Genomic DNA, 15899 nt, shown 5'->3' on the forward strand with positions numbered 1-15899 from the left:
GACAATGGCTTGTGACCATAGTTTTGGCAAGGAGCTGGTCCTGAAAGATTTTTCAAAGATTATGCTTAGAGGTTCGGCTATGGCAGTGGGTAGCTTTTTTAAGAAGTAGGCACATATTCCATCCGGTCCAATAGATAGAGATGGTTTTAGATTGCGTAGTGCTTTTTCAATATTGTCTTCTGTAAAATCGATATGTATTAGATCATTGTAGTTGTCTGTGGTTCGACTAGGAAATACTGCAGATGATCCATTGCTGTTTACAAATACTGAGCCAAAGAATGTGTTAAAGAGGTTGGCTTTAATAGTGTCATCGTTGCAGTCTTTACCATTAGGTCCTTTCAGGGGTGGGATGGACCTTGAGTCTTTTAGTTTATTGTTTACAAAATTGTAGAAAGCGTGGGTGGAATTGGTGTGTAGAAGGTTTTCATCTTGTTTAATGTGATAATTGGTGCATTCAGTTTTTATATAATGCAGTATAATGCAGATACAAGGAGTTGAACATAGTCAAACCAATGTCCTAGACCAGATGTGTCAAACATGCAGTGTTGGCCTGCTGGGCCACTCTGGAGATGGTGAGGACCAACACCTGCCACCTCTGGCCCAGCCACACCCACTGGTTGGCCACAATGACCAGGCCATGCCCACTCCAGCCCCCCAAGGACAAGCAAACTGCTGATGTGGCCCATGACAGGATCATGTTTTACACCTCTGTTCTAGACTTTAAAAAAGCTGATTTTAACAAACTTAGAGACAGCTTGGGAAGGATTCCATGAATGAAAACCTTAAAGGGGAAAACAAGATGCTTGGGAAACCCTGAAAAATATGATTCTAAAAATCCAGTTTCAGTACAATACCACTGAAAAAGAAAAATAAGATACTCAAGAAGAAATTAGCATGGTTGCAGAAAGAATTTTCTTATCAACTGAAAGATAAAAAAGTTAAGTATAGAAAATGGAAAGAGGAACACATAAGTAAGGCAGAATACCAGCATATAGCCCGAATCTGACAAAATGAAGTCAGTTGAAGTTTCATTGCTCTTGCTAGGGACTCCCTACCTGCCATGGCTGCAGCCTTGGAGCCCCCAACCTCTCTTCGCTCTTCTGGATTCTCCTGGATCTGGAAGAATATGCAGCTTTCAAGGCGTAGGCCAAAGTCCTAATAACACTGTGTAAATGGAGGTGAAATGGGATCCATATCCTCCTCCTTTCCTCTGTAGGCCTCAGTAACACCCTCTGGGTGCATCTTTTCCGTCCTTTCACAGAAAAAACATGCTTTGAAAAAGAACAGCGAAAATACCGATCTTCCAATTGCACAAGGAGTTTGGTTCCAAGGGCATCATCTTTTGGCTCTTTTTTTTCCTGAAAAGCAAAGCTCCAAATACTATGGACATATTTGTAAAGGCTCTCCCGCTTCAATACCAAATACTCGATGCTTTCCACGATCCAGACTTTTCCCTCAATTGGTCCTGGCACACCTTCAAATGTTAACTGCAAAGTATGGATTCTGTCCCAGATGTTAACGTGTTCTATGTAGTTCACAAAGACATTGACTTGTCTCCACTTAGAGACAGCATCCCGGAGGGGTGTTGTATGCCCAGTCGCTGAGAATTGTTGTGATATAACCACACAAATTCCATTCCTGACCAGCATAGGAGTAAAAGTCCTAAAAGAAATTCTCTCCCTCCGCTGTGTCTGATGTAAGGAGCCCAATCATGGTCCATTTGAAATGGAGGAGCAGTTGGACAATTGCTGGATACGTGATCCCTTTTCTGGGGAGAATCCGGTGGAAAAATGGGAATTGACTTCTATCATTCAGAGTCTCTGAAACAATGGCATCACTGATCTGAAAAAGCAATGAAGAATGCTATGTGGTGTTTGGGATCAGATCAATTTAAAAAATTACTAGATTTTAATAAATCCAATTTGCTACTCATGAACATATTGGAATAATTTAGAATAATTAAACCATACCAAGAAACAGGATATAAAATACAAAACATTAACAAGACCAGTGGTGTTCTGACCCAAACCTTTTTTACAATAAGACAAACAATAACCAAAGGGAACAGTAACCTTTTAATGACTCTTACAAATCCCTGGTTAAAAGGCTGCTGCAAACTAATTAACTTTGATAAGCACAAACCTTGCCAAAACTGTACAAGAATCACAGATAAGAAATATTTCACAACACAAGTCTTCAAATATCAACTTAAGATACTGTAATGTCCACGAGGCTGTTTCAAAACATCTTTGCTTCCTGCAAAAGAACGTTCGCTTCACAGCTGCCTTTTATCTTTTTGAAGGAGGGGCCATAACCTTGCAGCTTTACTCCTGAGCCCATAGTATTGTCACTGCTCTTTCCTCCGAGCAATCCTGCATGCATGCGTACTTGGCACAGGCTCCTTGGGAACCTCCTCATCACTGCTGCCAGCCCCCGGAATCTCTGAAGGCAGCTCCCTAATGGTCCTGGCCCCTCATCTGAGTCCTCGCTCTCCTCAGCTGTCCGCACCTGCTGCCAGCTAACCACAACAAGTGGTGGGATTCAAAAAGTATTACCACTGGTTTGGTGGGTGTGGCTTGTGGGCACGCTTTGCACACATACACATACTTTGCGTGTGTGTGCCAAATGTGCACTTTGTGCGGGTGCAGAGGCATTTGCACAGGTGCACAGGCATCCCAACTCACCCCCTGCAAGCCTGCACTTTCCTGGTCATTTCAGCAGCTGCCGTGTGGCACTCTGCTGTGCTGCGCAAAGCAGCTGCACTTCAAAAGCAGGGAATAAAGGGGAGTATGGGAGCCCGGGCAGGCAGGCAGGCCCAACAGCAGAGTGGTGGAAAGAACAGGTTCAGTGTTCGCTTGTCATCACCGCTACTGGCTTGCCAAACCAGTAGAATACCACCCCTGAACAAGACTCTACACAAAAATAAAATAAGAAAACAATTTAAAAAGAATTAAGACTAAGTAATGCAAATCATTATTCTGTATCACTTCTTGAATTTACAATAATCAGACCCACATAATCAGATCTCAACTGAACAGTATTTCTCAAATAAATTGTCTATTATATGTTGTTTTTTAAAATTCTGACTACACAGGAAACATGTGGTGTCCCCCAAGGCAGTGTTCTAGGACCAACTCTTTTCATACTCTACATAAATGACCTCTGTGATCATATTAAGAGCAGTTCTCTTTGCTGATGATGTAAAGCTATTCAACACCACAGACAATACTGCTACCCTTCAAAAAGATCTGGACTATGTATCAGAATGGTCAAACAAATGGCAATTTCAAATCTCAACAAATAAATGCTCTGTCCTACATATTGGCAAAAAAAATCAGAAAATAAAATACAGGCTGAATAGTCAAGACCTTGTTGATGATCCAAACTCTGTCAAGGATTTTGGAGTACTCATCTCAAATGACCTAAGTGCCAGAGCCCGCTGTAACTATATAGCCAAAAAAACATCAAGAGTTGTTAACCTTAAAAAAGCTATCCACTGCCATAGCCAAACCTCTAAGCATAATCTTTGAAAAATCTTTCAGGACCAGCTCCAAGCCACAGTCATCCCCATCTTCAAAAAGGGAGACCCAAGCCTAGTTGAAAATTACAGACCAATCTCCTTATCCTGCGTCACCTGTAAAGTCATGGAATCAATTATTAACCAATCCATCATCCTCCACTTAGAGACAAACAACCTACTCTCCAATAAACAATTTGGTTTCAGAAAAAAACTATCCTGTAATCTGCAACTCTTACACTGCAAAAACATATGGATGACACAACTCGACCAGGGCAAAGCAATAGACGCAATCTACATAGACTTCTGTAAAGCCTTTGATTCAGTGGTACACGACAAACTACTCCTAAAAATAAAATCCTATGGTATCTCTGGACAACTGAATAACTGGATAGAAGCATTCCTGGCAAACAGACAACAGATGGTCAAAATTGGGAGCGTCCTATCAAATTCTGTACCTGTCAATAGTGGTGTCCCCCAAGGCAGTGTTCTAAGACCAACTCTCTTCATACTCTACATAAATGACCTCTGTGATCATATTAAGAGCAATTGCGTTCTTTTCGCTGATGATGTAAAGCTGTTCAATACCACAGACAATACTGCTACCCTACAAAAGATCTTGACTATGTATCAGAATGGTCAAACAAATGGCAACTTCAAATCTCAACAAATAAATGCTCTGTCTTACATATTGGCAAAAAAAATCAGAAAATAAAATACAAGCTCAATAGTCAAGATCTTGTTGATGACCCAAGCTCTGTAAAGGACCTTGGAATACTCACCTCTAATGATCTAAGTGCTAGAGCCCACTGCAACTACATAGCCAAAAAGGCATTAAGAGTTGTTAACCTAATCCTACGTAGCTTTTTCTCTGGTAATATCACACTACTAACCAGAGCATACAAAACATTTGCTAGACCAATACTCGAATACAGTTCATCAGTCTGGAACCCACATTACGTATCTGATATTAGCACAATTGAGAAAGTCCAGAAATATTTCACAAGAAGAGTTCTCCACTCCTCTATTCGTTGTAGAATACCTTATGCCACCAGACTTGAAATTCTAGAACTAGAAAACCTTGAATTACGCCGTCTTCGGTCTGATTTAAGCATGGTATATAAAATCATACATTGCAATGTCCTACCTGTCAATGAATACTTCAGCTTCAACCATAACAACACAAGAGCACACAATAGATACAAACTCAAAGTTAACCGCACCAAACTTGATTGCAGGAAATACGACTTCAGCAATAGAGTGGTCAATGTCTGGAATACTCTACCCGACTCTGTAGTTTCTTCCCCAAACCCCAAAAACTTTAACCTTAGACTGTCTACTATTGACCTCACCCCTTTCCTAAGAGGTCTGTAGGGGGCGTGCATAAGCGCACCAACGTGCCTACCGTCCCTGTCCTATTGTTTCTCTTATTCTTCTTTTATTTTTCTTATATGTACCCATTTCGTGTATTCACAACTATGTATACACTTATACTTATTATCTTGTAAACAATTGGCAAATCAAATAAATCAAATAAAATAAATAAATAAATAATCTTATGTAGCTTTTTCTCTGGTAATATTACACTAATAACTAGATCATACAGAACATTTGCTAGACCAATACTTGAATACAGCTCATCAGTCTGGAACCCACATTACGTATCTGATGTTAACAGAGTTGAGAAAGTCCAGAAATATTTCACAAGAAGAGTTCTCCACACCTCTACTCGTTGCAGAATACCTTATGCCACCAGACTTGAAATTCTAGACCTAGAAAACTAGAACTATGCCGCCTTCAGTCAGATCTAAGTATAGTATATAAAAGCATACATTGCAATGTCCTACCTGTCAATGAATACTTCAGCTTCAACCATAACAACACAAGAGCACACAATAGATACAAACTCAAGGTTAACCGCACCAAACTTGATTGCAGGAAATACGACTTCAGCAACAGAGTGGTCAATGTCTGGAATACTCTACCTGACTCTGTGGTTTCTTCCCCAAACACCAAAAACTTTAACCTTAGACTGTCTACTATTGACCTCACCCCTTTCCTAAGAGGTCTGTAGGGGGCATGCATAAGCGCACCAACATGCCTACCGTCCCTGTCCTATTGTTTCTCTTATTTTTTATTTTTCTTATATGTTTCCATGTCTTCATACTATATTTTTACTTATACCTATTATCTTGTAAGCAATTGACAAAAATAAATAAATAAATAAATAAATAAATAAATAAATAAATAAATAAATAAATATCTTTTATTTTTATTTTACGGATTGTAATAGGTCATTGGTCTATTGTACAGTCCAAGATATTTATCTCTCTCTTCCTTATACAACTGACATTGGGATAATGGAAATGTTACATCTTTTGTCTATGAAGCTCTGCAAATACAAGCATCTTCAGTATAAGGGATTTTGTTAAACCTTTCATAACCAACCATTCTGCCCAACTGCTCAAATCTTGTTCAAGTAAATACCATTGTAAAAAGTTTGGGCATTTTTGCATTGAAATTCTTGTTTGTAAGATTTGCTTGTAGCAGCTCATCTAATTTACAGTGCCAACCTTATTGAGGATGGACATATCTTTCTCTACTTTGATGTTCAGGACTCTTTGTGCAGCATTTTTTTAGCTCATTCTCCAGTTGTGCAAAAGACCAAAGTTCCTCACAAATTGGTCAGTTGTACAATCCAAGAGGTGTTTAACTAAAATTGTGTTTGTTCTAAAACACAGAATTTTGGGATTCTCTCCTTTTTCATAGCTTTAATTTTAGGCTACTAAATATATTTCCTGATTTTAGACGAAGGAAAAAATTGTATTAATTCCCAAATCTGATCTGAATGCAGCAGCTGAAGTCCCTTTATCCTTTTATCCTTTATACTTTTCAGATGCTGTGATTTTGATTGTTCTAGGAATAATATATTTTAGGTACCAAATGTCAGCTGAACACAAGAGCATTTCGGTAAACTTGGCATTGTAGATTGTAATTCATTGGGGCAAGGAAGCTGGAATGCTGTCTTTTTAAAAATGTATGCAGTGTTCACTTATGCCCTTATACTAAATCAGCTGCTTTCATAAAGAGGGGACTCAGATGCAGTCTCAGAGAAAACTACCCCAAGATAAGGAAATTTATTGTTTCACTCTATTGGCTCATCATCAAACAGCCATCTTTAGCTATGATGTAATAAGTCTGAGTTTTATATTAAATTAAGGACTAGCGGGGACATAATAGCAGTATTCCAATATTTGAGAGGTTGCCACAAAGAGGAGGGGTTCAATTTATTTTCCAAAGCACCTGAGGGCAGAACAAGAAACAACTGATGGAAGCTAATCAAAGAGAGAAGCAACCTGGAATTAAGGAGAAACTTCCTAACAGTGAGGACAATTAACCAGTGGAACAGCTTCCCATCAGAAGTGATGGGTGCTTCATCCCTGGAGGTTTTTAAGAAGAAACTGGACAGTCACTTGTCTGAAATGGTATAGGGTTTCCTGCTTGAGCAAGGGGCTGGACTAGAAGACCTTGAAAGTCCCTTCCAGCTCTATTCTGATTGATTGATTGATAATCACAGAATTGATGGAAGAGAATATCTGAAATGCAAAGTCCTTGGTAATTTCAGGTCTTGGTTGTTCTCTTGCAGATATTTCATTACCAAACTTGGTAATTTCATCAGTACTGATAGGGTTTGCTCACATTTTTTATTCTAGTGGCTTGCCCTTTCAGCGGGGCTGGAAGTGGTCCTCTTTGTTCCTTGGTTGGACATTACTTAAATAAGCACAAACACACTGCAGAAACCCTGAACACGACAAAAGGTAACCCTATAATCTATACACAGGAATGGTCTGCTGGGGGTTCACAGGGGTTCAGGAGAGCCCCTAACTAAGATTCTGTGCCGTTCGGAGAACCCTCAAATCCCACTCCTGGCTGGCCCTGCCCACCCACCCTGCCCCCCCCCCCCAGATTCTCCACGTGGTCCATTTTGGATGCAAATAAGTGCAGGGTGTCTGTGGACGCTCCGGGAGGCCAAAAAATGGGCCTCCTGGAAGTTTGGGAAGGCTGGAAATGGGCCTGTTTCCAGCTTCCAGAGAGCCTCCAGAGGCCAGGGTGGCTATTTTTGCCCTCCCATGAGGTTCAAAAAAAGACTCCGGAGCCCAGGGAGAGCAAAAATCCCCACACACACACCATGGTGCAGGAGGCTGACTAGGCCACACCTACCATGGCCACACCCTCCCAACAACTGGGCAGAGAACCCATTGCTAAAAATTTTGAAATCCATCCCTCCCTATACAACATCTTCCAACAAACTTGATATTCACACAAGTTCATCCAAAAGATCCTGGTCTCTCTCTCTCTCTCTCTCTCACACACACACACAGACAGACAAACCTGTGGGACTTTGTAGGTGCCGACTAATTTTGATGTCTGAATGGAGGTTTCCCTTTTAGCCGCATCAACAACAGCCAGAAGGTTTTCCTTCCTTCCACAGCTGTAGTTGGGAACATTGGCTTGTCCAGTAGCGAGGATGTCTAGCAAAGCTTCTGAAGTAGCAAGGGTGCTGACATAGTTGTCATGCATGTTGTAGCCAAGTGTGAGATTGGGTGGGAACTTGCGATTCTTGTTGACCATTTGAATGGCGAAAACCATGATTAGCAGTTTAAAGTAATGTCCTGTACTGTAAAATATGTTCATGTTATTACCATCGTCATCAACACAAACAACAAAATTATCTCTTTTAAAGTTAATTCTCTTTGTCTCCACAAGCCTATTGTGTCTTAAGCCAATACAGATCTAAAGCCAAAGGCAAATGATAGCCATCCATCAGCATCTAATTTTAATGAGCATTGAGAAGATGGGATGGAGCAATCCTTCACCGTGGTTAAAAACTACAAATACATATTGTTTGCAAAAGTCCTAGTATTCATCTGCTCTGTAACTTGCATTCAAAACCATTCAATTATTAAAGAAAAACTGACCCAGAAAAGCAAGTGTGAAAAGAAGTTATCATATTACCTTTTAAGGACCAGGCACTGAATATCAATGAGGAGTTATTACATATGGAAGTAGGCTGGGCAGAGGCATCTACAACCCTTTCAATCACTACTTAAAACCAAACTCAGTATTCAAGTGAGGGACATGGTATTAGAAGGGAAAGCATAAATAATCTGGACTTGTTTGAGGCTTTATTTGCCACATGTTTGGATTTGAGCCTATTCCACAAATGAAGACAATGTAAGAAAGTCATGGAAATCAAAGTGATTCAAGAAATTAGGCAGGTCCTGCAATATACAAGTAAGTGAAATGAAGAGTCTTACAACCGCAAATGGTGGGAATGCAACTCCATCAGACTTAGTAACTTACGAGTGAGACTGACTAGAAGGAGTCATGTTGAAAGGCAACGTTCTAGGTGATGATGTTGTTTCAGTGGTGATTATGCCAATGAAATGGTCTCCTGGCCTGTAAAAGTTCCATGTTTTTTTCCTATCCCGGATCTCAAAATTCAGTGGGCATTTCACTCTAAGCTTCTCCAAGATTGCCTGAGACACCAGCAGCATCAGAAGTAGTCGAAGCATAATGTACAGGACTGACACAATCTCCTTCCTGTTTCTAAACAAGAGCAAGAAGAATGAGAAGAATTCAAAGCACTCTCACTTTCCTGATTCAGACAGACAAATCAATCTTCATGTGGAAAGGAGAAAAAGGTATATTCAACATTTCAATCTTTGACTTCTACTGTACAGAGAGTGAGCTGTGGCATTTATCTTTTTCTGATGAAAGATCCCTTTCTTGCTACTTTAGTCTGATGTTCATATCAAAGGCAGTCACTACAGCAGAAAGTGTCCCAAAGATCGGGATGGTGATAATTATAGTGATAAGCAATAACTCCTCTGGGGATTTTGAAGTTTTTCCAAGACTCCACATACAGAAGGTCAGCTGGAGAATAGCATGCAAGTAAGTGAAAAGTTACTAAAACCTTGGAGGTGTTACATATACCCCTAGAGGTGTTGTGGTCCTTCCTGTCAGGACATGCCCAGAAAATGATGCTGGAGGAAAATAGCTCAACATCCAAGGAATTGACTTCTTCTGTCTTTCATTGTGATGTTTGGTCTCCAGAGACTGCTGAAGAAAGTCACTTCTGAAGTTTTATTAAACACTGTATCGATGCCTATCTTCTAATGCGAAGGAACCAATTGGTATCATTGAAACTTTCCTAATGTTTAGAGTAGGGTCATTTGGGGGTTTTCTAGTTCTCCATATTTCAATCCTAAATTGGAGCTGATTTTAAAATTATTTGCACCTGAAGTGAAATTTAATTTCCAATCAGTTCTAGAAATGTCAATTGTTGGATGAGAGCCAACTATCAGGCAGAAATGTGGCGGTATGGGTATGTAGGAGAAAGTTCTAGAGATAATGTCTTTTTCTCCCCTTGAACTCTCTGTGCTGTCCTTCTACATTGATATAAGTATTGAAGCTTTATCAAATAAACACTGGGCTTGTGAATTCTGCAGCTGTGACAGTGGCAGTGCTGATGGCATGGTGGATGATGCAACCAGATTTCTTGCCATACCCATCCAGAAACTGGTTTGGAAGAACCTGGTGGTGCCCTTAATTTCTGTGGATGCAGTTGGTGGAGAGAGGCCCTTTTGGCCTTCCCATCTCTGAGGCTATGTGTTAACCCTCCCCCAATTATTGCCAAATGGTTGTAGATGTGATTGAGAGTCTCTATATTCTTGATGCAGCTACCCTGTTTCACCGAAATACAACCTACCTTGAAAGTAAGTCCTAGTTTGATTTTTTACATGCGTGCCCAATATAAACCCTAGCCCAAAATAAACCCTAATTAAGATCCTGCCCACTCCAGAGTGCACAGGTAAAAATTAAGCTAGGATGGGGATGGGGGTTGGAGCTGCCCTACTACTTACCTTTGGACAGTTGTAGCCAGGCCTCGCACACCCCGACACCTGCCTTGCCAGACCATTTCTTCTGCAGCCCGCAAGGCTTTCCTAAAGGCCTCTGTAGCTGATAATAGAGCCCCAGATCGAACTTCACTAATCGTCACACACACACACACACAAACACTATCTACTATATCAAGTTGGGTGGAAAAAGGCAATAATAGTTTGTATTTATGAAAAAAATAAAAAGAAACCTTGAGATTACTGACCCATTAGTCTAATAGATGGTGTAGCAAAAATGCATGCTTCCTCTTGAGGAGAGTTCAGAGTAGGTAGATGAATAGTGCAGTCCTTGCAGAACAACAATCAGGCTTTAGAAAGAGATGATTCACTATTGACAAATGTTCTGTCTTGTGCCATCAAATTACAAAATATGTCAGACAGGAGAAACAATGGTTTGCTGCCTTTATAGACCTTAGTGTAGCATTTGACACAGTAAAGAGAGAAATATTATGGAGGAAATTGATTGCCCTTAAAATGGAACTCAGATTGTTGGCGGCCAGATCTCTTTTGACAAGCACTCATTTCAGATTGCTGTTTTGGGTCCAATGGAGGCATGTGAAAAAGGATCAATATTTACCAAGAGGTAAGGTTGCATACTTGCTCCATTTTTATTCAGTCTAGGCATTAATTGCATACCAGGACTAGTGAAGGATTTTGAAGTACACATGCCTAAGGATCTATATAACTAATGTAATACAGCTTTTATTCGGACAATATGATATTATTGACATGATCTCAAGTTGAGTTGCACAGTTTGTTGAGAAAAGTTGGTTCCTAGTGTCATAATAATTTTGCATTTTGCAAGGTAAACTTTTTATTGTCTGAGCTTGATTGTTTTCTTGCTGACATTTTATTACTAAACTAGGTAACATCATCAATGTTGGAAGAGAATGAGGTTGCTCATATATTCTATATAATTTGATATTCTGGTGACTTGCCCCATCAGTGTGGGTGGGAGTTGTTTATGTTTTAACAAATGTAAGTAAGGTAATAATTGGGATCCTTTTCATGAATCATGGATTTTCACAGCCCTCTTTTTGACTTGTGCAGTATACAGGTTCAATCGAGGACCTGAATACTGCACAAGTCAAAAAGAGGGCTGTGAAAATATTTACAGACCCCTCAAATCCTGGATATAAACTGTTTCAACTTCTCCCTCAAAACGACACTATAGAACACTGCACACCAGAACAACTAGACACAAGGACAGTTTTTCCCCGAAAGCCATCACTCTGCTAAAGAAATAATTCCCTCAACACTGTTCAACTATTACAAAGTCTGCACTACTATTAATATTAATCTTCTCATCACTCCTTATTACCCGTCCCCTCCCACTTGTGACTGTATGACTGTAACTTTGTCGCTTGTATACTTACAATTTATATTGACTGTTTCCTAGTAGGATTTGATTGCTTATTGTACCCTATGACTATCATTAAGTGTTGTACCTGATGATTCTTGACTCTCGATGAATGTATCTTTTCTTTTATGTACACTCAGAGTATATGCACCAAGTCAAATTCCTTGTGTGTTCAATCACACTTGGCCAATAAAGAATTCTTTTCTATTTGTTCACCATGGAAAATATCATTATTTTGATTAAGATTTTGCACAAAACCTACCCTCAAAACTACACCTTCATTTCTTGCAGAAGACCTTTTGATTGGACACAGAGCCTTCCCAACTGTGAAACAGAAGCCACCAAAGTAATGTGGGTGGTGTCATAAGAGGATATGACTTCTTTATTTTCCCCGTCTCCATTATCTATCTAATCCACAGCCACAAAACCTATAAGGGCCATGGTAAAAAGCAGTTCTTGAATTCCATAGGCAAAGTATTGGTGGATTTGTTAATCAATCAGAATAAAGCTGGAAGGGAACTTGGAGGTCTTCTAGTCTAACCCTCTACTCAAGCAGGACACCCTATATCATTTCAGACAAGTGGCTGTCCAGTCTCTTCTTGAAAACGTCCAGTGTTGGAGCACCCACAACTTCAGAAGGCAAGATATTCCACTGGTTAATTGTTATTATTGTTAGGAAATTTCTCCTTAGTTCTAGGTTGCTTCTGCATTACTATTACTATTAATCTTCTCATCATTCCTATCACCTATCTCCTCCCACTTATGACTGTATGACTGTAACTTTGTTGCTTGTAGCCTTACAATTTATATTGATTGTTTCCTAGTATGATTTTATTGCTTATTGGTACCCTATTTGTCACCTGCTGCTTCCTGTCTGTTAGAGCAGGGGTCCCCAACCACCGGGCCACGGACCGGTCCCGGTCCGTGGAGCACTCTGTACCGGGCCGCAAAGGAATTTTTTTTTAAAAAAATGGCGGCTTTCTTCGCCTTCGGTGAATGCTGCTGGGATCAGGGATCAAGGACACAAATGAGAGAAGGGGAGGGAGGAAGCAACCGAAGCCTGTCCTGCTCTCTGGCTCAGTGGCTTCGGCTTCCTCCCACCTCATTCCTCTCTCAGTCGCTCTCTCGCTCCTCCACCAGCCCAGGAAGAAACTGCTTCAAAGAAGCCATGGGGGGTGGCTTTTCCTGTCGGCGCAGCTCCTCCGAAGCGCCCGTTTCACCCCCACCCCGCCGCCAATCAATCCAGGTTCAATCCAGTGCTCCATTCTGCCTGCCTGCCTGCCTTCGTTTCTGGTAGTTTCGGAGCAGCTTCGGCTGAGAATAATAACTATTCGCCTCTTTTTCTCAGCCGAAGCTGCTCCGAAACTACCAGAAACCAAGGCAGGCAGGCAGGCAGGCAGGCAGGCAGAACGGAGCACTGGATTGAACCGCGGGCGGGGGCGGGCGGGGGTGAACGGGCGCTTCGGAGGATCCGAAACCACCAGAAACGAAGGCAGGCAGGCAGAACGGAGCATTGGATTGAACTGCGGGCGGCGGGGGGGGGGGGGTGAACGGGCGCTTCAGAGAAGCTGCGCTCCGAAACCACCAGAAACGAAGGCAGGCAGGCAGAACGGAGGATTGAACCGTGGGCGGCGGGGTGGGGGTGAACGGGCGCTTTGGGGAAGCTGCGCCGACAGGAAAAGCCACCCTGCCGGCTTCTTTGAAGCAGTTTCTTCCTGGGCTGGTGGAGGAGTGAGAGAGCGACTGAGAGAGGAACGAGGCAGACACCTGAGGGATGAGGCTGAGGGAGGGAGGGAGACACCTGAGGGATGGGGCTGATGAAGGCAGGGCCGAGAGGCGAGGCTTCTCAGCCATCCTGCAGGGACTATCTGTCACTCAGGGTTGCAATGAGGAGGCATTGGCGTTCCCTGAACTTGGTGGTTTGCTGGCAGACGTTTTATTACCCGACTAGGTAACAACATCAGATGTTACCTAGTCAGATAATGAAACGTCTGCAAGCAAACCACCAAACTCGGACCCCCCCGCCGGTCCTTGAAAAAGTGTTTCTGAGTGAAACTGGTCCCTGGCACAAAAAAGGTTGGGGACCACTGTGTTAGAGAGCTTATGATCCACTTACAAGTGTGTTCAGATACTGCTAGCTGGTTTAGTTTAGTTAGAAGAATGTCTGCAATGATGGTATTGAATGCTGAACTGAAGTCTACAAAGACTTCAATTCTTACATGGATTAAGAGATCTGCCCTTGTTATATATATTTCATAACCCATTCATCTTATACATAATTTCCTGTATGGATTTCTTTTCCAATATATACAAAATGGAAGATTTTTTTTTTAAAAAATGAAGAATCAACAAATATAAATACTGCTAAGAAATGACAAAGAAAAGGCAGAAGGAAGCTCTTGCTAGTTGTAGATTGGGTGATGGGGGTAATTAAGGGTGGGCAGACCCCATGGCTCAGAAAGGAGTTGGACAAAACCCATGTGCATGCATAGATACATTTGATTACAACACAAAAACAATACAACACTACTGGTAATTGTTGGTTTTCACAAGGCTGGGTTGCAAAAGTTCCACCTGGAGGAAAAGGTTGTACAAATTGCTGTGAAGTTTCTTTAAAATGACATTTCTCCCCACCGATAGCAGATTTCTAACATTTTACTTTTTGAATGAGTTTCAAACATTGCTTTCTCAGAGATCAAATGAAAACCAGAATTGTCCTTTTCTTCCAAAGACCTTCCCCAGAAGAATTAGCTTCTGCTGTCCTTCAAAGTTGTCTCTTGTCAATGGAAGCAAGTTCTTGGGAAGTGAACTATCTTGCTCCAGCATCATTTTCTAGACATGTCCTGACAGAAAGAACCATAACAACTAAAGAACTGTGTCCCAAGGGTATATCTGTGATTTTTTTCCCCACTAATACATTTTTCTCCAGATCCCTCTCTGCACACAGAGCCCAACGAACTTCAGAATCCCCAGAGGAGTTTTTTTTTAACCATCCCAGTCCTTGTGACATCTTCTCCTACTTCTCCATTGAGTGCCTTTGATTGTAAACATCAGACTGGGGAAACATGGAACAGATCTTACATCAGAAAAGAATAAATACTTTGGGTCACACTTTGTATGTGACAGACAGTGGCTGTGCTCTTGAGGATTATGAAACATGAATTTCTTGTTTCTGCTTCTAATGCTGTTGTTGCCCCAGCAAACCTCTGGGAAGCTTAGAACGAAATGCCCACTAAGTGTGAGGATGGAAAAAAAACCATGGAGTTTTTACAGGACAGGAGACCATCACATTAACATAGTTGTCTCTGCTACAACAGTATCACATATACCATCACCTTTCAACATAGCTCCTCATGGTCAGAAGAGCTAGTAAGTAATTCAGTGGAGTTGCATTCCTTCCATTTGCAATTCTAACATTTTCCTTCTTTCCTTCTTAGCCACTTACTCCTATATTGCTGTCTAATTTCTTGAATTGTTTTCATTTCAATTGCTTTTCTCTTTTGTCTTATTTTTGTGGAAGAGACTCAGATACAAAGATGAGGCAGAAAAATCCTGAAAAAAGTCCAGATTATTTTCTTCTCCCAATCCAGTCCCCAGTTCATCATTTGAATACACAGTTTTGTTTAAGGTAGTTATTTAAATAGTTATAGTTGCCTTTTTTCAGCCACATTCCACAATATTGTAACTGCTGATTGATATTCAGCATGGAATTCTTACAGGAATAGGAGATTGTTTGTTTGTCAGTTTTTCAGTTGCTTTTCTGGGTTACTTATGAAACATTCTCTTCCTTTAATGATGACTCTATTTTCACAATTGAATTATTTTGCACTCTGGTTACTGGTCTGATGAAAATCAGTAGTGTATTTGGGGTTATAGAAAACTATCTCCAACCCATCTTTCCAACACCCATTAAAACAAAATGGTAAAGGGTGACTATCATTTGTCTCTGGTTTTGTATCAGTATGGGTTTAAGATTCACTAGGCTCATATAGACAAAATAAATTAAACATTTTGTTGCTGCTGCTGTTCAAGATGGTGATAATAACATGAACATTTTTTT

The 15899-nt window shown here is 40.9% G+C and overlaps 1 long non-coding RNA gene across 1 annotated transcript; it reads right to left on the bottom strand.

Annotated features, from left to right (window-relative positions):
* Positions 1-1218: 1218 nt before the first annotated feature.
* LOC148131983 (uncharacterized) lies at positions 1219-9175 on the bottom strand. The gene is made up of 3 exons (XR_015747227.1): positions 8882-9175; positions 7910-8195; positions 1219-1842 (listed from the first exon to the last, which is right to left on the bottom strand). It is a non-coding gene; the product is annotated as an uncharacterized LOC148131983 (long non-coding RNA).
* Between the last annotated feature and the right edge of the window lie 6724 nt (positions 9176-15899).

Source organism: Notechis scutatus, chromosome 2 (genome assembly GCF_049901735.1).
Source record: "Notechis scutatus isolate UNSWTSFEM ecotype Mainland chromosome 2, rNotScu1.2, whole genome shotgun sequence".
In the NCBI taxonomy this organism is placed as follows: Eukaryota; Metazoa; Chordata; class Lepidosauria; order Squamata; family Elapidae; genus Notechis; species Notechis scutatus.